This window comes from Cebus imitator, unplaced genomic scaffold, assembly GCF_001604975.1.
Source record: "Cebus imitator isolate Cc_AM_T3 unplaced genomic scaffold, Cebus_imitator-1.0 Scaffold550, whole genome shotgun sequence".
Lineage (NCBI taxonomy): Eukaryota > Metazoa > Chordata > Mammalia > Primates > Cebidae > Cebus > Cebus imitator.
This window is the reverse complement of record NW_016107865.1, coordinates 247852-270252: the sequence shown is the minus strand read 5'-3', so window position 1 is coordinate 270252 and position 22401 is coordinate 247852. Positions and strand designations below refer to the sequence as shown.

General features: G+C 44.0%; 1 protein-coding gene across 9 annotated transcripts in view; it reads left to right on the top strand.

The window, feature by feature from the left end:
- ATXN7L1 (ataxin 7 like 1) overlaps positions 1-22401 on the top strand; it is a 273039-nt gene that overhangs the window by 7966 nt on the left and 242672 nt on the right. The gene's annotated exons all lie outside the window — the stretch shown is intronic.

Here is a 22401-nt window from a genome sequence, read left to right as displayed (position 1 = left end):
GGGAAACTCAGGTGCTGCTGGCGGGCGTTGGGTGATGGGGGTGGGGGTGCTCAGTGCAGGCCTCCCAGAGGAAATTTTATGTAAGCCAAAACCTGGAGGATACATGGAAGTTACCCATGTGTGAACCTGGGCAGGACAGAGGTGGAGGAAACGACAGGGATAAAGGCCCAAATGCCAGAGAATATAGACTGTTCTGAAACTAAAAGGTCCTTTTGCCAGAGTAAAGATAGCAAAGCAGAGAGTAGTATAAGCTTTCTCACCAGCAGCAGCACTGAAGTTTTGAACCGGATGCTTCTTTTTGGGGGCACTGTCCTGTGCATGGTGGGATGCTGAGCACCATCCTGCGCCTCCACCCACTAGATGCCAGCAGTGCCTCTCTCCCCTCCCCCAAGTTGGGACAACCAAAAATGTCTCCATCCATTGCCAAATGTTCCCTGAGGGACACATCACTCAGATGGAGAATCAGTGGCTAGTGAGGCTGGAGAGATAAGAACACAGGAAAAATAGACTAAGATATGCACAGAAATATTCTGCCAATATCTGTCCATGTGTTAGGCCTTCAGCCTATGTCAGTCAGCCTTATTGATTACTCAGCAGATATACCTGGACTGTGACTGTCCCCTGGCACTGGGCTACATTTGGGAGGATCTAAAGAGAGAAGACTTGGTCCCCTAGGGAACCCTCCACCCACAGTTCCCAAGATGAGTCCAGTCTGTGGTCACAATAGTGGGTTGCAGGTTCTAATTCTGGGTGGCCCAACCCTCCTTCACTGTGGGTGGAGGAGACCCCAAAGCATCAATTCTGGTAATGATGGCATTTATTACACCGCAGCCCCCGTTGTCAAAAACACCACAGTGAAGCATTAAGGATTTCCATTTATATTTAAAGCCAGGCTAGAAATACAACTGGCGTTCTCTGCAGTTTGATTACCCAGGGGATATGTCTGAAACGGGGATGCACATGACGGAAAGCAAAGTGGCCAGTGTCACCATTTCTATGTTAGAACGGGAAAGTACAAAGGGCAGGGGAGGGTCTGATTCCTGAGGCCTTCTGACCTGTGTACCAGGTGGTCTACAGCGCCAGTTAAGAATGGGAGGCCATGTCAATGCTTTCAGCCAGCAGTTCCCAGGGGCCCGTCGCCTCTGCTGCAGAATTGATTTAGAAAACTTAGGCAGATTTGTTTCTGTATGGTTTTCTGGGTTGGTTGCGTTTATATCCTCCAGGCTAACCTTTCGTTTATGACATTTTGTTTCATTCATGATGTCCTTCAGAAGTAGACGTAAGATGCTACTAGCCAATGCAGTGAGACCTTGTCCTAGTCAAATCCCTCTTCTCTAAGGCCCCACACCCTGAGGGGGCCCACTAGTCACATCTGGAGGCAGTGATCATTGAGTGATTGCAATAATCAAACATAGCTATAATGGAGAGGGCGAGCTTTAGCCGGTGGGTTCTACTTTTTCAGAATATTATAGAAACTGAGCAGCAAGGACTGACTTCTGTGTGTCTCTCTCCCAAAACTCCCAGTCGAGTGTTCTGCTGCTGACGTGCTCCCAGCTAACACCATTTGGCTGGCTTTCTCTTCCTCTCTTTTGTGGTAGGGCTCAGACTGCCAAATGGACCTGGATTTGGACCCTGAGATGCTTGAACTAATGATGAAACCCCAGGAAATCTCTTCTTGCAAGTGGGCTGAGGCTACAGCACAGGATCTGAATATTCAGTCCTGGCTGCCCTAGTCGTCTATAAGTAAAGCTGGAACTCTGCTGTAGGGAAAGCATTGTTTTTATGGAGATGCTTTATCCTTGTACCTGTGGTTTCTCAACACAATTCTGCTTGCCAATTTTGAGGGATCAGATACTTCATAAGAAATGGAAACCAAATAAATACTCTCTAGGGCAGAACAAAATGGCACCGGGTCACCATAGTGGAGAAGATAAAAGTGAGTCAATAACGGGCTTTTTGAACGCAGAAGCACTTATCGGTGTACCTGATTCTGTGAAGCTAATTGTCAATCTGTGAACGTTAGTGGTGTAAGGATACCCTTAACTGTAGGGGGAGTGGGAGCTATGTGACCTTACCCCAAGACGTTGACAGGCCATAGAGTCCTGGGGTGGGGTGGGGACACAGGACACCCAGTCTGATGATACTAACCACTGATGAGTCCAGCATTCCAGAAGTAGGGAAGATGGTGGAGGCATGGTCCCAGTTTGGTTATATCAGACCAAGGTGAGGGTCCGGTTCTTAAAAAGTATATGAGCCACAAAAGGACAAATACTGTGTGATTCCATTTATATGAGGTTCCTAAAGTAGTCAAATTCATAGAGACAGAGAGTGGAATGGTGGATATTCAGGGGCCGGGGGAGGGGAAATGGAAACTTAGTGTTTATATGATACAGAGCTTCAGTTGGGGAAGATGAAAATGTTCCGGAGAGGGACCGTGGTGATGGTTGTACAACATTGTGAATGGGCTTAGTGTCACGGAACTAACTGTACACTTAAAAAATGGTTAAAATGGCCAGTTGTGGTGGCTCACACCTGTAATCCCAGCATTTTGGGAGGTCGAGGCAGATGGATCACAAGGTCAGGAGATAGAGACCATTCTGGCCAACATGGTGAAACCTCTTCTCTACTAAAAATCCAAAAAAAAATAAATTACCTGGGCATGGTGGTATGCGCCTGTAGCCCCAGCTACTCAAGAGGATGAAACAGGACAATCACTTGAATCCAGGATACAGAGGTTGCAGTGAGCTAAGATCGTGCCACTGCACTCCAGCCTGGGCAACAGAGCAAGACTCTTCTCAAAAAAAAAAAAAAAAAAGGTTAAAATGGTAAATTTTATAAGTATTGTATCACACACAAAAAGGTTCATTTGCATTGCAGGCTTGGGAGCTTAGTGGAGTATTATTCAAATCTTGACCATGTATTGGCTGTGTATTAAATTAAGCCTCAATTTCCACTTTTCTTTTTTCCAGAGTAGGAATAATAGTACCTCTCAGAATTGTTGCGGAAATAAATGAGATGCTATCTGGTATAAAGTAGATACTCAGTAATGTAAGCCTTTGTTGTGAGGATCGTTGTTTTTAGCAGGCACTTGGGTCTTTGCCTTTGTTTTAGAGCTGCCACTTCCAGGGGACAGACTGCGTCCTTACTGCTCCAAGGGTGTGCCTGGGGCTCACCAGACATCTTTTATCAACATGCGTGTCTCCAGTTCTTTAAAGTTGCCAAGAATAAAGACAAAGGGATTGGACTGGTGTCCCTGTACTGTTAGTTTCAAGAGTGAACCTGTTTCCGTGTTTTACAAAGTGTGTTCATTCTGGAGACCCTGCTGTGTTGTCCCATGGGCACTTCACAGCCCCAGCCCCAGGCTGCGGTCATACCAAAACAAAACAACCGGGAGTGAAGCACAGGAACCAGGAATGTGTTTTTTTTTTAAATTTTAGTTTTTTGAGAGAGCGTCTCTCTCTCTCACCCAGGCTGGAGTGCAGTGTCGTGATCAAGCTCACTGCAGCCTCCATCTCCAGGGCTCAAGCCAGCCTTCTACCTCAGCCTCCCAGGTAGCTGGGACTACAGGCATGTGCTGCCATGCCTGCCTAATTTTTTTGACTTTTACTTGAGATGGTGTCTTGCTGTGTTCCCCAGGCTGGTCTCAAACGCCTGAGCTCAAGTGATCCTCCCACCTCAGCCTCTCAAAGTTCTGGGATTACAGGCGTGAGCCACCACACTTGACCAGGAACGTGCATTTTAAACAGGCTCTGCAGGTGGCTCTGATGTTTTCTGAACTTTGAGAACTGCTGTTATTGGTTGAGAGAAGTGGCTCTCAACCCTGCTTACCTTGAAAATTCCTTGGGAAGTTTTTTAAAAGCAAAGATACCAGGACCACCTGCAGAGATTCTGATTCTGATTCTGATTCAGTTTCAGGGGTTCTAAGGAGCTGCTTATGTGTTTGCTTTTGGAGTTTTTTGTGGGTTTCTTTTACATTTATTTTTCTGGTACCTATTGGGTTAAACACAACCCAACTTATGTGTTTTTTTTTTTTTTAATCTTAGTTGTCTTTTATCGGGCATTAAGTAGGTGCCAGGCACAGGGCTAAATGTGCATGTTTGCATGTAATTCTCATGACCACCCTGTGAGGCAAATCCTGTTATCAGCCCTATTTCCGAAATTGGGAAGCTGAGGCTCAGAGAGGTGAAGTGATTTACCCAAGACGACATAGCTGGGAAATAGTAGGGCTGCCTTGAACCCCAAGGCAGGCTGATTCCAAAGTCTGAACTCTAAGCACTGTGTCCTGATGTCTGTCATCCTAGGAGCAGGGTTAGGACTAAGGGGAAGCAAGCAAGCACCCAGGACACATGTTTAGGGAGGGGCTCACATGGGCTTCTGCAAATGCAGAGCGAGTGCTCCGTAAGCGTTGCACCTGGGCACCTGGCTTGACTCATCCTCTCACCATCCTTGCCCAAGAGAGCATGTTCTTTAAGCTAAATGGCAAGGCCGGACTATCTTTCCTTCCCCCTTGCCTGTGTAAGCCAGTGGCCTGCTGATAGGGCCCTGGGTCTCCCCATCAGGGAAACACTCTCTCATCCCAAGGCCCCAGCTTTGGGGCCTCTGTGGTCAGAGTCCTGGCCTCAGGGAAATCACAGGAGCTAATGCAAACTCTGTTCCTTTTTGGGAGAAGGTGTTAGCAAAGATGGTTGCCAAGCAACTCCAGGGGCATCTATCTACAGTGCTGATTTCTATCTTTTTTCCTCCTTTTGAACATCTTCTAGGCTGCTGTTCAGTTTCCCTCGTGGCATTGAGGCTGCTGTTCAGTTTCCCTAGTGGCATTGGGATTGTTAGTGATTTCATGAAGGGTGCGTTCCCTAGGATGAGGGAGCGGAGATAGCTTTTCAATACCGCCACACTAGAGGTGTCCTTTTGATGGTGATATGCTTGCTAAGTGGGTGTGAAAGTCCTTTGCCTTCTTCAGCAACAGTGATGCCCTAGTTGTCACTAGCTTTGAGAGGGCAGTGACAAAGAGGATTCTTTGGATTGGAGTAGCTGGGAAAGGCACAGAATGCATCTCCCACATGAGAACAGGACGATGTGGCATTTACTTCCCATGACGTTGGATTTCACGCATTCTCCATTAACTGGGGCACCTAAGCATTTTGTAGTGATTGCCCTGCTTATCCCAGAGGAGCTGGTGTCACCCCCCACCCCCGTCTCTCCCTCAGTGGTTTTAGAGACCAGGGGAGTCCTTGACAGTCCTTTCCTCCTCAGTGCTGTCCCCTCTCCTACTTAATCACCTCCTCTGTGTGGGGTTTCAAGTGACCTTCGATGGACCCCAGACCCAGTCTACCAGCTGGTGGTTTGAGTCTTCTGATAACGGCCAGGAGCTTGTGGGTTCAAGCACCTTTTACACTTGATGGGACAGAATCCCACTCAGACTGGCAGGAAGAGGGTGATCCATTTGAAAAGAGGAGCTGGTCATTTTTTTGGGTGGGGAGAGGCAGTAGCTCTGTCGCCCAGGCTGGAGTTCAGTGGTGCAATCATAGTTCACTGCAGCCTTGACCTCCCAGGCTGAAGTGATCCTCCCACCTCAGCCTCCCTCCCAAGTAGCTGGACCACAGGTGCACTCCCCTAGTCCTGGCTAATTTTTTCTACTATTTGTAGAGATGGAGATCTCTGTATATTGCCTAGGCTGGTCTTGAATTCCTGGGCTCAAGCAGTTCTCCCATTCGGCCTCCCACAGTGCTGGGATTAGAGTCAGCCACCACGCCCACCGACATTGGTCGCATTGGCTAAGGTTGACTCTCTTTGGCCGACCCACGTCGGCCCAACAGACTCCAGGCTTCTGTTCCCTTGAGTTACTCCCTCAGTCTCTGTGTCCCTCCTCATCATCTTTTGCAGAAGCAGGGCAGGACCCAGAGAGAATTAGGGGCTCATATGAGTCCTGCCACTTTCAATGGCTGAGACAAAAGACTTAATGGCAGGACACAAACCCGGTACACAATCCAGGTGAAAACAGAGCAGGGGCTTATTTGCTTTCCAAATGGAGTTATTGGGGATTTCTTTAAATAGTAGACAACCCTAGAGGTTTTTGAAAATCATATTTGCTTCACAGAAGTTTTCATGGCACCTGCTTTTGTGCCCCTTCTGCCAGCTCCTCCAGCTGAGACCAGGCTTTGCCCTCAGTGTGCTCTGCATTTGCTCTGGACGCTGGCTCCTGATCACACCCCAGGTGGTCCCTGTGTGTGGTGATTCTAACATGCCGGCTGCTTGCCTGACCTCTCCTCCACCCAGTGCTCATCTCACCCCCAGGTGCCACGCTAGACAGCCCCTCACGGATGTCCTTGTACATCTCAGACGCCCCTAGGCCCAACTGCAAGCCAAGCCTGTGTGTTTTCCCCGTCACTATCTTTAGAAAGACCCCCTCCTGCTCTCCTCCCTCCCTCCCTCCCTCCCGTCTCAGCAATTCCCTGCACCTCTCTCTCTCCACTCCTCCACCCCAGCTCACCTGCCTCATAGCCTACCTAGATTTTCGTAATAGCTGTTTAATTGGTCTCCCTGTCTCTGTCTTCCCTGCACACCACTTCAAAAATTAATCTTCTGAAAATTCACATTTATCAGTTTGTTCCTCAAGTGTAAACCTCTCAGCACTTCCTCATCGACCTCAGTTAAAGCAACATTTAAAGTCCTCAGTCCCTTCCCATCCAGATAGGTAGCCTGCCCTTTGCAGCAGCACTTTGGACAAGTGGAGTCTTTTCCTTGTCCCCCTCTCTGCTTCTGCCTGCTTTCTGCATCTACCGCCTTCCCCTTCCCTGCTTCTCCTAACCCCTGGCCCCCCTTCCCCAGGGCCAGCCATACTTTCTAAGGAAGCCTCCCCGCCGTCGCTTGGGCCACCCAGCCTGGACGTCCTCTGCACCCTGTGCATGCTGGCCATGCCAGCGTGTACTTTACCCCTAAACCTCACACCACCTTGCACTGCTACAGACTCTTCCCATGGTCTACATGTGTCTTGTCATCATAGCTGCATTTGAATCTTCCGGAGGCAGGGTGGAGGAGGAGCAATCCTATTACCGCCTTTTCTTTCCTAAGTTATCTTTGAACCAGCAAAGTATTATAGTTCGACTAAGCATCTTGTTTTTTAGGCACCTGTCTTGAAATGCCTGTATTGTCTTTTTCTTTCTTTCTTTTTTTTTCAAGAAAATCGTGGTAAAATACAAATAACAAAATTTACCATATTAACCATTTTTAAGTGTAAAGTTCAGTTATGTTAAGGACATTCATGTGGTCATGCAGCCAATCTTCACGACTCTTTTCATCTTACAAAATTGAAACGTCATACCCATGAAACAACAGTTCCCGTGTGTATTTTCCTTTTTAAAACTCAGTCTGGAGATGGCCGGTGAGGTTTTTGATTCACCATCTGACGTTTCGAAGTTGTTGAGATTCTAAGAACTGGCAAGACCCCTGAAGTTTCTATCCAAGAGGATAGCTGGAGCTACAATGCAAAACCCAGCTCACCTTTGCGCATTAGCTCCAGCATCCTAGGTCAGCAGAGAGAATTCCATGGAAAAGTGCTACCGCTGGGGCACAGAGTCACAGACATCTTTGAGCACCTAAAGTTTTTCATTTAGTGTTCGGTAGTAACCCCCGCCCTGCAGCATTCTTTCTTCTTCGCCCTTGCAGGTCAGTGTTAAAATTTTTCACACGTATAAGAAGGCTGAAATAATGGTACCATGATCACCTGTAGAATTAATTGTTAATTCCCATTTTGTCTTACTTGTTTTCCTATAAAGATATGTATATATTTATATATAAAGATATGTCTGTATATGTGTCTTATGAGGAATATACAGTCATGCATTGCTTAATGATGGGGATATGTTCTGAGAGATGTGTCATTTGGTGAATTCCTGGGTGTGCAATAGGCTGTGCCATCCAGGTTTGTGTAAGTTCACTCTGATATTCCTATTGGTATAACCTATTGCTCCTGGGCTGCACACATGCACAGCGTGTTGCTGTACTGAATACTGTAGGTAATTATTGTAATACAATGGTAAGCTCTCGTGTCTCTAAACAGATCAAAACATAGAAAAGATACGGTAAAAATGGGGTATTATATACTCTTATGGGACCACTGTATATGTGGCCCATTGTTGACCAAAGTGTCGTTTATGTGACTGTGTCTATGTATATGTATGTGTGTATATATATATTTATATTTCGGTAGCATTTGAAAATAAGTTGTAAACATCACAACACTTCCCTTTTAAATATTTATCATTTTTTCACATCTTGATTGTGCCACCTTGAGCTGTTCACTTAACTTCTCAGAGCCTCATCATACGTAAATATGTATGTATGTTTTTGCAGAACTATTTGGTAAGTCACAGACAGCATGACACCTCTAAATACTTTAGCATGCATCTCGTCTCCTAAAATTAGAGGCATTCTCTGACCTAATCATAATACCGGTATCACACTTAGAAAACTAATGGTAATTCCATACTCGTATCTAATACCTAGTTCTCATTCAAAACTCACCTGCCATGTCCCCACTCCCAAAAGCTTGTAACTGCATTTTTCAAACTAGATCCTGTTATGGTTCATGTATTGCATTTGGTTGTTATATCTCTTTAGTAGTTTTTAATCTAGAACAGTGCCCGCCCCAGCGATGTGTGTGTGAATATATGTATACATACATATTTCCATGTACATATGTATACATATTTTTATATATAAATATAGAAAACATTGCCATTTAAAATGCTTTGTGTTCTGGTCTGTCTGATCACTTCCTTGTGGTGTCCTGTCTTGTTTTTGCTATTCCTTGTTTTCCCCCGTTCTGGAAGTTCGAGCTTAAGTATCATTTGATTCAGAATGATCAAATCACATTCAAAAGAATGTGTCCCAGGTGATTCTGAGTACAGGTATTGATCGACTTACGACCTATGCAACTTACGACCATTCGACTTTACGACCACAATCGCTAGCCACGACTGCTCCCCGTCTGGCAGCGCAAACGTTGCCCAGCTGGGCGTATGACAGTGCGGGACAATAAACATATATGCTATATCATATCATTATTAGTCATTTTCTTGCCTTTCTTACTAAAATGTGAGTGGTTTATATACCTATATCTTTAACAATATTAGAACATACTAAGTTTAAATTATATTTGAACAAGATATCCAGATGACATCTTTTATGATGAATGCTACATATTTGTATCCCATGGAAAGTCACATGAAATTGTGATGATTTACTTTTCTCTTTACAATGATAATAAATAAATACCTGGCAACTAGTCCTTTTTAACCCTGAGACTTAACATAGTTCATACTCTTCTGCTTTTCAAAACTCATCATGTGCCGTGGTTTTTCACTTCAAACCATAGACCACCGTGGTTCAGTGATCTGTGAATATTCCACAGTTTTACACAAGGCTTCACCTTTACCACAAGTTAAGGTGGCTTTTTAAAATGAGATTTGACAAGAATGCTTTCATAATAAGCATTCAGGTCAACCTTTACTACTGGTAATGCAGTGTTTTACTTAAACCTGACAAATGTAAAAATAAGAAACAAAATGGTGTAGAGATGATACAAATGGCATAAAATGAACAAAGAAAATTATGATATATAACAATAATGAAAGAAAATTATGATAAAATATGACTTAAAGATTTTTATAACATCATTTCACAGTACTGCACATATAGCCTACTCAACTTACGACCAAATCATTTTACGACCGGTCTGTCGGAAGTCCAGGGGTTACAAAATGTCAGGGTGCCCAGTTATTAGATATGGATTACTTGGTAAGGTGGTGACTGCTTCTGTCCATTGCAAAAGTTGTATTTTTCTTCTGCAATTAGCATGTCATTCTGTGAGTAATGCTTTGGCACCAAGTGAATATCCTGTTCCCCAACAGGAAATTTTGTGGACTCCCCTAGGCATCCATTGATCACCCTTGCCTGGATCAGTTATTTCTTTGTGGATTGTAGGATGGTCATTTTCAATTTGTATCATTCTGACCTGCTTTTATTGGTTGACATTCTTCAATATCGAAGACATCTTTCTCGTCAATGGGGGATGAACTATTAAATTCCTCCAAAAGGACAGAGTTAAGTTTTTCTCTTTAATTATTAGTGCTCAAACTAAGGAGTTGAACATTCATGATTCTTTTATTTTTCTTTTTATTTTTTTAGAGACAGGGTTTCATTCTGTTGTGCAGGCTGAAGTGTAGTGACATGATCATAGCTCACTACAGCCTCAACCTCCTGGATTCAAGTGATGCTCCCACCTCAGCCTCCCAAGTAACTGGGACTACAGGCACACACCACCACACCACACTAATTTTTTATTTTTCATAGAGACAGAGTCTTGCTATGTTGCCCAGGCTGGTCTCCAGCTCGTGGGCCTAAGCAATCCTCCTGCCTCATCCTCCCAAAGTGCTGGGATTACAGGTATGAGCACCGTACCAGCCTGTGATTCTTTTTTTTTTTTCATTGAACCCTAATCTTGGAAGTGAAGATGATGGCCTATGATTCTTTAGCTTAGGAGGGACAATGTTGAGGACAGGGTACACTAGAATTTCAAGAAGATGTATGTATAGCGTGAAAACCGCAATCAATGGGAAATCTTAGAAAGAGAGAGTTAGCTTTGTAGTGCAAACCTCAGGAAGTAAAAGTGTGATCCAATCTTGGTTGGTAGAGCATGAGTTGAAAAACATTGAGAAATATTATCCCACATAGTCAAGTGACCCTCTGCTTTAACCTGGGGAAGGAAGAAGATAATTATACTTAAAATAATCTTTCTCCTGCCTTTCAGAGGGAGCACAGCATTTTGCCTGGGTCTGGTGAACCACTGAAGTTAAATTGCAAATCACGATGAGTGATGCTCTGCAAGTCAGAAGCTAGGGCTGTGCTTCCTGCCCGTTGCTGACTGAGTAGAAAGTGACCAGTTGTCCAGGAGGTGGAAGGCCCTGGACTGGGCTCTCTGGGGGACAGTGGCCCTGCCCTCTAGGAACGCACTTCGCAGCACCTGGGAACTTGGATGCTGCCTAGAAAAGGCAATGTGACTTGAATGCCTTGGAGCCCAGGGAAGGAAGATATTTCAGTCTATGGTCAGCAAGACCCTTAACCTGGGTCTGAGACCTTTGACTTAAAGGTAGAGGCTGTTTGGTTTGTGGTTTTACTTGGAGTACAGTAAAGGGTATTTAAGTCAGAGTCAAGTTAATGTTTGAAAAATAAGTGAAAGAATGAACGGATGGATGCCTTGTGCAGAGGCAACACAGCGGCTAGGATTTGGACATTCAGGGCGTCGTACAGGGAAGGAAGAGCTTAAGCAAAGGCTTTGAGGGCTCTGAGTTCCTTGAGAAGTTGCTTTTGGAAAAAGAAGTTATGGTGAAACTCCATTAATATCAAAGAGAAACAGTTCATAATTTATTCCAGTTGTAGACACACTCAGTGCCCAACTCCATGCTGTCTTTTTTGGAGTAGAGTTTTCAGAAAACAGCCTTCTTTTTTCTTTGGTAATGTTAGTGTTTATTTTGCTTTCTCCAATCAGGGTGCTGGAGGGAGTATACTCTCTCTCTCTCTCCCATACACAAACACACGTGCACTTTTTGGGTCTTCCTGACCCATTAATTTGTAAATTCTTTTCTATTAGAATCAGTGTTGTGCTAGTAAATGTTTAACAATCTGCTGTCTAAAAAAGTTAATGCATATGCATATATATGTTTATTATACATTTTTCTGATAGAAAAAGCTGTTTGGCATATAGTTTATAAAGAATAAAATATTTAAATTATTATTATTATTTTTTTTTGAGACTGTCTCTCACTCTTGTTGCCCAGGCTGGAGTGCAATGGCATGATCTGTCACCACAGCCTCTGCCTCCCGAGTTCCAGTGATTCTCCTGCTCAGCCTCCTGAGTAGCTGGGATTATAGGCCTGCACCACCACATCTGGTTAATTTTTGTGTTTTTAGTAGAAACAGGGTTTCACCATGTTTGCCAGGCTGGTCTTGAACTGCTGACCTCAAGTGATCTACCCACCTCAGCCTCCCAAAGTGATGGGATTACAGACACCAGCCACTACGCCCAGCCTAAATTCTTTACTGTAAATTTCATATAGTCAGTAGATCCTCAACAGTTGCTTTGGTTGACTTTTGCCAAATTCTTACATCCCCTGACCTTCCTAAGGTTTTCATTGACAAACAAATGTAAACCCCACATAAGTGTTAGTTGACACTTTTATTTAAGTCAGTGAGTAAGTTGAAAGTGAAAGAACAAAGATATGCATTAGAACTTCACGATTGTTAGTGTCGCGACTTCCTTGCTGAACTGAATAATGGTTTTCAGGTACTAAAAGAATATGTCCTCGTTGTTTTGTGCTAGTCACCCAAAGCTATAGACATGATATACAGCTGTCCCTTGATATCCAAGGGAGATTGGTTCCCAGACCCCAAATCCTTGGATTCTCATCCCTTATGTGAAATGCTGTAGTATTTACACATACCTATACCGTCCTCTCATTAATCTCTAGTTTACTTATAATGCCGAATACAATGTAAGTCCTGTGTAAATAGTTGTCATTCTGTATTGTTTAGGGGATAATGATATGGGGGAAAAGCCTGTACACGTTCAGTACAGACTCGGGCATCTTTTTGTTGTTGTTGTTCCACATATTTTTGATCTGTAGTTAAGTTGAACTGCAGATGTGGAACTCACAGATTTAGAGGGTCGACTGTTCTTTTAATTTGACTTACATCATTAAAATTTTCTTCATCACTTTGTTAAATCTTGATAATCAAAAAAATAATAAATCACACCCTGATTTTGTAGTGTGTGATGATTTCCATGGTGTAAACTCTCCTACCACTGCATTTCCAGCTGTCAATGTGGTATCACTGAACTGAGTTGGGAAGAGAGATGCGTCAGCACACTGTTATGTAAGATAGCCACCATACAGATACATTAGATATAAATGACTTTGAGAACAGAATTAAGCAACCTGTGGCTCATGGGCAAAATGTAGCCAGCTGCCTGTTTTTATAAATAAAGTTTTATTGGAACACAGCCACACTCATTCTTTTATATATTGTCTTTGCTAGCTTTTGCACTACAGTGGCTCCATGGAGTAGTTGAGACAAAGCCTACAATTTTTATTATCTGGTTTTTCATAGAAAAAATTGCCAACTCAGGCCGGGCGCGGTGGCTCATGCCTATAATCTCAGCACTTTGGGAGGCTGAGGTGGGGGGATCATGAGGTCGAGTTTGAGACCAGCCTGGCCAACATGCTGAAACCCCATCTCTACTAAAAATACCAAAATTAGCTGTGCATGGTGGCAGGCGCCTGTAATCCCAGCTATTCAGGAGGATAAGGCTGTAGAATCGTTTGAACCTGGGAGGCAGAGGTTGCAGTGAGCCAAGATTGTGCCATTGCTCTCCACCCTGGCAACAGGGTAAGACTCTCTCTGGAAAAAGAAAAAAAGAAAAAGTTGCCAACCTATACTCAAAGCATAGGTAATAAGTGAAATGTAGCAAGATAAATTGCAAGTGATGAGTTTTATATTCAATTGTAAGCTTATGTCATATAACTTTTAATAATTTAATAATTGGCTCATCACATTCCTGAAAATTTAACAATCAGCTCTTGTGAGCCTTTACAAGCCAACCCCAGCTTACCACTGCAAAGCATTGAGAACTTCAGCTTTTAGTGCCAAAAATGAAGCTGTCACTATTAAGCAGCAGCAGCTGACAATACCGGATTGGAGGGGGAGCCTCACTAAGAAGGATTTGAACTACTTGAAATTGTGGTCTAATTGTCCATAGAAATCAGAAGAAAGCAATTTTGAGGTTAGTTTTCATATGATGGGGTTTTTGTGTTTTGGGATTGGTTTTTTGTCTCTCTCTTAGAGTCTGGGGTTTGTTTTCGTTTTTCAAATGCTTTTTTTTTTTTTCAGAGCTAATTTTAAAACCCAATACAGCATGCTTTTCTTACCAAATTTTGTGAGCATCAGTCTTGAGCCCGTTCAGCCCCTGACAGACACCCAGCAGCTTCCAGAACTCCCACAGATGTTCTGTGTCCCAAGAAAGGCCGACTTCCTGTTGCTGGCCACTAGCAGGAGGAGAGGTGGTCCCACCAGTTGCATTTTGCAGGGGTTTTCCTTGCCGCCATTTCCTGCCGGTTGCCTTTGAATGGATTACAGATGGTCAGAGAAAGACTTCTTGGCACAGTGAGAGGACCAGTCTCCAGTGCTTTGTGGGAAAGGATTTATAGCAGGATGGCAGTTTACGCCTACCAAGAATGGGCCTGGCTGCCGCGGCCTTGTAAAGAAAACTGCCTGCCTGCCTGCCTGCCGAGATGGGCTTTGTGGGTGGAGGGAACAGCCAGGATGAAGGGGATGTTTAAATTTATGTGGCACCTTTCAGTGGGTGCTGGGATCGCTGTGTGTCCAGAGATGTTAGACCTCACATCTGGTGGAGGTGTCAGCCACCAGGGAATGAGGTGCTGCTCTTGGTACATCAAGCACTTGTGTGAAGTATTATGAATCCTCATCTTTTCAGAGAAAGGTACAGCCAGGTGCTGTTATTCCCCACTGCTCACCCTTTTTGTTAAGCCACACTATAGAGCACATTTAATTTTTTTTTTTTTTTTTGAGACGGAATCTCGCTCTGCTGTCTAGGCTGGAGTGCAGTGGTGCAATTTTGGCTCACTGCGTCCTCCACCTCCCAGGTTCAAGCAATTTTCCTGCCTCAGCCTACCAAGTAACGGGGATTACAGGTGCCTGCCACCACACCCAGCTAATTTTTTTATTTTTACAAAATACAGGATTTTTTGTAAAAAAATCCCGTGCAGGATTGCGGGGCGAGGGATCAGATCTAGCTGGCACTCTGCTTGCCAAGCTGTGTGCCCCCTGAGCTGCATCTGACTAGCGAAGGTGATCTGCCTCTAGCTTGCACAGAGATGCTTGCTTCGTGGTCTGGAGGAGTCCTGCCAGGGCTGAAAATCTGAGAGGCCTGGATTGCACAAGGCCACTGGTTCTCTTGCTTTCTAGGGAAGAGGCAGCAGATCGCTGGGCAGAGGCCGTGTAGGGATGGCTACGAAGGCTGAACTAACTGGGTCAAGATTCCTGGGATCGGGTCTCCCTCTGTCGGAAAACAGGACAACCTTGTGCAATGATGGAGCAAGGCCTGGTGATCTGCATCTGTGAGACGAGGGGAGGACTGTCAGATCCCTGCCAGTAGTATAGGGCTGTCTGTCGATAAAGAGCCGGCAAAATATGTGGGGGATTGGAGAGAGGCAGGAGCAGGCCTCTGAGAACAGGGCATGGATGACATAGAACAGGAGGGTGGCAGAACTTCCCAGAGGGAGGGTGGTACAGAGAACTGAGAAGGGAGAGCCAGGGAAGCACCTCACAGAAAGTGTGATGAAGTCAACAGCTACATTCTTTCTGACCAAAGATGGTGGAAGCAGCAGGAGGAGAGAGAAGTGGCGTTGGTCCTTCATAAAATTATTCCGCACTTACTGTGTATAGACGCAGAGGAAATTTTAGTATAGGCATGAGGAAATAGAAGGTGCAAGAGGGAAACAGAATCGTGATTTCTGACTTCTGTCCTGTGAAGCGCTCCGATTGCATGAAGAATTGCAGAGGCGTGAGGGTGTATTTTGTGTGTGTACGCTTCTCCTGGGGACAGTGCTGTGGTTTTTTTTTTTTTTTTTTCCTTTTCCTTTCCTGTGGACTTCCTCGCCCTTTCAACAACAATAACAGAATGTTTAAAGAAATTTACAGCATGGGAGGGAGACATACCTGTGCCCAGATCTAACAAGGACGTGAGCCACATGGGAAGGGAATGGAAACAAGCAAAGAATGAACTTGCTGCTTTAAAAGTTGCATTTTGGTGTTAGGGTTTGTGGTACATGTAAATTTCCTTGGAGAAAGACTCCTCCCTGTTTGGGGTGGAGGGCTGGGGAGAGCCACTTGAATATCTAGCCCTATTGACATGATTGGTGTTTAAGTTTTTACTGGCAGATAACAGACTCACAGAGATACAGGGAAAGACTGGTAATATGTATGCTAGCTGGAGAAGCCACCTTTCGATCCCCACCCCCCACCGCCCACTGTGTAGTTGATTGTCAAGGAACTCGGTGGTGCAGAGGGAAAAGCACAGCTTTGCAGTCAGACCTTAGCTAACTTCTTGGCCCTGCTACCTGCTTGCTGTGTGACTTTAGGCTAGCTACCTTGCCTCTCTGTTCCTCTGCTTGCTCATTTGGACAAGAGGACCAGACCTAAGAAGATTAGGGATAAGTCACCAGCTTCCATACTATAGATGGTCAGAAAATGGTAGCTGGGGTTGATTGCCTGGAGGAGAGGTTAGGTCTGAGAAATCCAGTGGTTTCCCTGTATTAATTTCAGGGTTGTAAATTGTTGTGGGATGCACAAAAAATGGGCCAGAATTTGAGAGCAAGGACAGGGAGGTGTTGTGGGAGGTTGAGTTTGGAAGTGTCTAGGTGAAGAGGTAGGTTATAAGGAAGGGGGCAGCAGGAAGGAATAAGAACTGAAGTGATGTATCCTGGGGGCAGAGATGGCTTTCTTCCCCTTTTGATATTGACTTTCATTCTCTCTGGGTTCTGTGTTTATCTTGTCCTCCAGCTCAGCCTACACACCAGGGCCCCCACTGAGGGCATTTGCAGAATCTGAGGAGATGGGAGGCCAGGAGCTCCTGAGAGGGACTCTCTTGCAGGCAAGTGAGGATTACTTTCCAAACAGGCAGGCCACATGGGGCGTGGATACCTCTTCTGTGCAGAGGGAGACACCACAGTGTCTGGCAGCAGAAGCCCATGCTTGCTCTGTGCTCATTCTTCAGGAGACACAGGGATCAGTGCGAGGCCACTTAAGTCAGAGAGATCTGGTTCAGTGCAGAGGAAAGTCTCATAACCCCTCACAGCCTCATTTTTCCCATCTGCATAATGGGATGACCACAGGTAGCTCATAGGGTTGTTGGCAAAGTTGAAGGAAATGAACACAGCATTTAGCTCAATGCATGGTCCATGGGGAATGCTCAGTGAACATTTCCTTTGGATGCCATTGAGTAGCCCCTGGAATAGAGGACTGGGGGGTGTCCTTTGGCATGAGCTTCCTCATGGTCCTGTCCTGTGGGAACAGTGTGTTGGTGAAGGCTGTATTCCCGATGCCATGAGGAAATGCCATCTAGAAAAGGGCCTTAAACCCGAGCCCTAGGCAGGGAGCCAGGAGTGTGCAAACCTGGCACATCTTTCAGATTGTCAGTTCAACTCTGCTTCTACAGGAAAGTAGTATTTTTTATCATTATATTTCATCAACTCTAAGATGCCATTTATCAGAAAATACATTGTTATTTTATGTAACACTGAGAAAAAGCACTGCCAATTAAACTGCAACCACTGTGGATTCTAAGACATCTTGATTTTAAAGATGTTAGTTACAATGGAAGTGGGGGTGAGTGCAGCTTAGCATGAATAAAATACAGGAGGGCAAAAATAGAGTATCAAGCAAAATTTGCATGAATTTTTAAGATAAAGCACGAAATTTTAAGAAACACGGAAAGCTCTTGTGGTAGCCCCAGAAGGTGCAGGTATGTATGAACATGCCGGCCCATTAGGGCAACTCTGTTTAAAGAGCTGAGAGCAGCTGGGGCTTGAGCTCCCTTTAAGTTCAGATGGGAAGCAGCAGGGAAGGAAATGGCCCAGACTTCAGAGCATCCATTGTCATCCAGGGGCCTGAACATCCTCAGGGAGCCCCAGTGACCTCAAGGCCCCTGGTGAATCATTTGTGTTCACTTCACTTAGAAGGAAAATCTATATACAGCACTTTCAGGAGGAGAGGAGGTGTCGTGAAACCAAGCAAACAATGGCTGCACCTCCAAAAGGGTGGGAAACCACAGAACGGCACCACCCTGTGAGAGAAGCAGCTTCCTGTGACTTGGTGTCTTTCCGTACAGCCTGCATGACCCACGAGCAGCACATCTCCCGGCCCTGGGTGGAAATTCAAGGAAAAAACCAGGCTTGACCCTCTTGCCCTTAAGAATTCCTGGCACATCTCAGGTCTGTCAGAAAGGACCTGGTCATACTAACTTCTTGCCAGAGCCCTCCCCATCTGTACATCTTTATGTAGGGACGGCCTCTGGGCAATTGTGGAATTGTCAAGGAGTGCGCCCTGGTGTGGTGACCAGCCTTCTGCCACCTTCTTGGCAGAAAAGTGAAATCACACCTCCAAGCTCTGTTGAGATTGTCCCTCTCCTCTTAGGCCAGTGGTGCTGGCCTGTGCCCTCTGATGGACTAGAAGGGAAACTAATAATAGGGTGGTAATAATGGTGCCAACCAAATTCAGTGGAACAGTTTTATTTTCAGAGTGCTGTGTCCTGGAGATTAGAGCGGAGGGTAAGCCTTAGGTCATGGGACTTGCAGGTGGGGGAATGGAGGTGAGGAGACCACGTGATCCACTGGGGTGATAGCTAGTGGCGGACCTGGGCCTGGAGTCATGCAGTGCAGGGAGGGGCTCAGAGAGGAGCAGAAAGCAGTGACACGGCCTTGAGAACACACTCCGGGCTGGGAGGAGAGGGGACTGGAGGCTGCAAGAATAGGCACTGGGCTGAGGAGCCTCTAGGCTGGGTGCACTGAGCTGCATTCATGGAGGGTCTGGGCCTCCATGAGCAGATTTATTTAATGATCCTTTTTCTTCCTGGAACAGTGATATGTGATCACTGTAGGAGTTGCACATCAACAAAAAGAAGAAAAAAGCTAGCCTATACGCCTGTCACCGAGAATTAACCAGTGCTGACCTTTTGTTTATTTCCTGTAACTTATAAAAATGGGATAATTTTGTATTGTGTTGATTATAGTGACTACCTTTCCTAGTTATTATGTATTCCATTGTAAATGTGTTTCATCATTTATTTTATTTTATTTATTTATTTTTGAGACAGAGTCTTGCACTGTTGCCCGGGCTGTAGTACAGTGGTGTGATCTCAGCTCACTGCTATCTCCGCCTCCTGGGTTCAGGCAATTTTCCCGCCTCAGCCTCCCTAGTAGCTGGCACTACAGGGGCGCGCCACCACACCCGGCTGATGTTTTGTATTTTTAGTAGAGACAGGGTTTCGCTATGTTGGCCAGGATGGTCTCGATCTCCTGACCTCGTGATCTGCCCGCCTCGGCCTCCCAAAGTGCTGGGATTACAGGTGTGAGACCCCACACCTGGCCCATGTTTCATAATTTATTTAACCAATTCCCTCTCATTGGATATATTGGTTATTTTCAGGTTTTCGTTATTCAAAATAATATTGCAATCAAATGAATATCCTTATAGCTAGATTTTTGCACACATTCATGATTATTTCTAAAGCATAAATTCTTAGAAGTGGAGTGCTGAGTCTGAGAGTGTGCTATTTTTGAGGCTTTTGATACTCATTGCTAAATTGCCCTCCAGAAATATTGTTCCAATTAATACTCCCATCAGGAATGTATGAGAGTGGCTGTTTTCTCAACTCTGGCCAGTATCTCACCAAAGATTGTCAGCTATTTGATGATTTAACAAGTTCAAATGTTATCTTGTTCCAGTTTTCATTCTTAGGATTACTAATAAGTTTGAACATTTCTCATGTATTTGTTAGCCTTGTGTATATTCTCATATGAGTTGCTTTTTCAAGGTTTTTGCTTAATTTTCTGCTGGTCTATTAATCTTTTTCTCATTGTTTTCTAAGAGCCCTCTATAGATTAAGGATAACTTACCCATCTCTGTCATATTTGGATCATGTGACTTTTAGGAAATCTTAATGCCCATTTTCTGTCCAGTCTTGCCTATAGGGCCAAAGTAGCTAGGAAAACAGAAATGTCCAGATAATTCTCAGACCACATGGCAGGTGTTACTGAATGCTGGCAGGGGCCATTGGCATTAATAATTATTTATGCTGACAAGACAGTACTAATAATAAAAACTGCCATTTACTGAACAACTATTTTATGCTGGGCACTTTGCATATATTAGCCTTTCAATCTTATCACCTTGCAAAGAGCTGAGTAAACTGGGGCAGAGAAAAATTAAGTAGCACTTTTAAGATCACACAGCTAATCAGTGGCAGAGCCAGGATTTGAACGTGGATCCGTCCATTTCTACCACCCATGTGCTTTCTACTTTGCCGAGTTCTTGTTCTTGGGGTAAACAAGTCAGGTCTTCCTCAGCACCTTCCACCTCTGGACCTGTTGGTTGGCTCTAGAAGAGTCACCCTGCCCTGGTTTTACCTGCCCTTGCTGCTGTACGTTGTTTCTCAGCTGGCCCTGCTCTCTAGTCTTCCAACTGCATGCTTTCTCCTTGGTGCTAGAGAGCCTGACTGTTCTGCTACTGATAAAGAAGCCCAAAAGATACCAGGACATGATTTCTGTTTCAAATTTCAGGATCAGAAGGTAAAACTAGATCCATCCAGTCCTTAATCTAGTGGCCAACTGCCAGTGATTTCACCCATTATGACAAAGGAGCCACTTGGAGCGCACATGGTAACTGGTCTTCAGAGGAGCCCTGGCAGGGAACGCACCTCCCATGTAGTCTCTTCTCTGTGACGCTTGGCTCACCCTGTGACAGACTTTATGTGTGTGTTTTAATAATTGCTGTAGAGATATAATTCATATGCCATGAAATTCACTCCTTTAAAGTTGTTGTTGGTATTAATATATTCACAAGTTGTGCACCCAGCAGCACTATCTCATTCCAGAACACATTGGTTAACCCCAAACGAAACTTTGTACCCATTAGCAGCTGCTTACCATTCCCTTCTCCCCTCAGCCCCTGGCAACTGCGAATCAACTTTCTGTCTCTATGGATCATCCAGTTGTGAATATTTCATATAAACAGAGTTATATAATATGTGGCCTTTTATATGTGGCTTCTTTCACTTAGCGTCATGTTTTCAGGGTTCATCCATGTGGTAGCAGGTATCAGTACTTCATTCCTTTTTTGTGGCTGAACAGTATATTCTACTGTAGGATATACTACATTCTCTCTATTCATTTCTTCAGCTGATGGACATTGTGTTACTTCTACCTTCTGGCTATTTTGAATTGTGCTGCTGTGAGCATGTGTATAAGTTTCTGTGGACATACGTTTTCTCTTGAGTATACACCTTATATATTTAGGAGTGAAATTGCTGAATCATATGGTAACTCCATGCTTAACTTTTCGAAGAACTGTGAAACTATTTTCTAAAGTAGCTGTACCATTTTAAATTCCCACCAGCAGTGTCTGAGGGTTCTGATTTCTCCATATCCTCACCAACATTTGTTATTGTCAGTCTTTTTTATCATGGCCATCTTTTGGGTGTTGAGTGATATTTCTTTGTGGTTTTGACGTGAATTTTCCTGATGACTACGTGATGTTGAGCATCTTTTAATGTGCTTGTTGGCACCTATTGCTCATTTTTAAAAATTTTATTTCTTTTAGAGACAGGGTCTTGCTCTGTTGCCAAGGCTGGCCTCAATCTCCTAGGCTAAAGCCATCCTCCCACCTCAGCATCCCTAATAGCTATTAAATTATTTCTCTTTAAGTTTTAAGAGCTCTTTATTTATATATAAGAAACTATATATTTCTTATCAGATATATAATTTGCAAATATTGTTTCCCTTCTGTGCGTTGCTTTTGCTTTCTTGATGATGTCCTTTGAAGCACAAAAGGTTTTAGTTCTGATGATGTTGTATTTATCAAATATTTCTTTTGTTGCTTATGCTTTTGTTGTCATATCTAAGAAACCACCGTCTAATTTCAGGTCACAAGATTTGCTCCCACGTTTTCTTCTAGGAGTTTTGTAGTTTTAGCTCTTACATTAGATCTACGATCTGTTTTGAGGTATGTTTTTGTACATGGTGTGAAGTAGGGGTCCAAATTTATTATTTTTCATGTGTCTACTCCGTTATCTCAGTACCATTTTTTGAAAGAGACTATTCTTTCCTTCATTGAATTGTATTGGAACTCTTGATGATCAACTGACCATAAATATGAGTTTATTTCTAAACTCTCAATTCTGTTCCATTGATCTATATAATCTAATGCCAGTAACACTCTATCTTGGATACTGTGTCTTCATAGAAAGTGTTGAAACTGGAAAGTATGATTCCTCCAACTTTGTTCTTTTTCAAGATTGTTTTGGCTTGAAACAATAGGAATTTCTTGAATTTCCATATGGATTTTAAGATCACTTTGCCAATTTCTTCTAAAAATACAAAAAAAGACAAGATTCTTACAAATATTACATTGAATCTGTAGATATGGTTAGAGAATGCAAGCCACCTTAGCAACATTAGGTCTTCCAGTGCATGAACATGGGATAGCTTTGCATTTACTTAGATCTTAATTCCTGTCAACTGTATTTCTAGTTTCTTTTTTTTTTTTTTT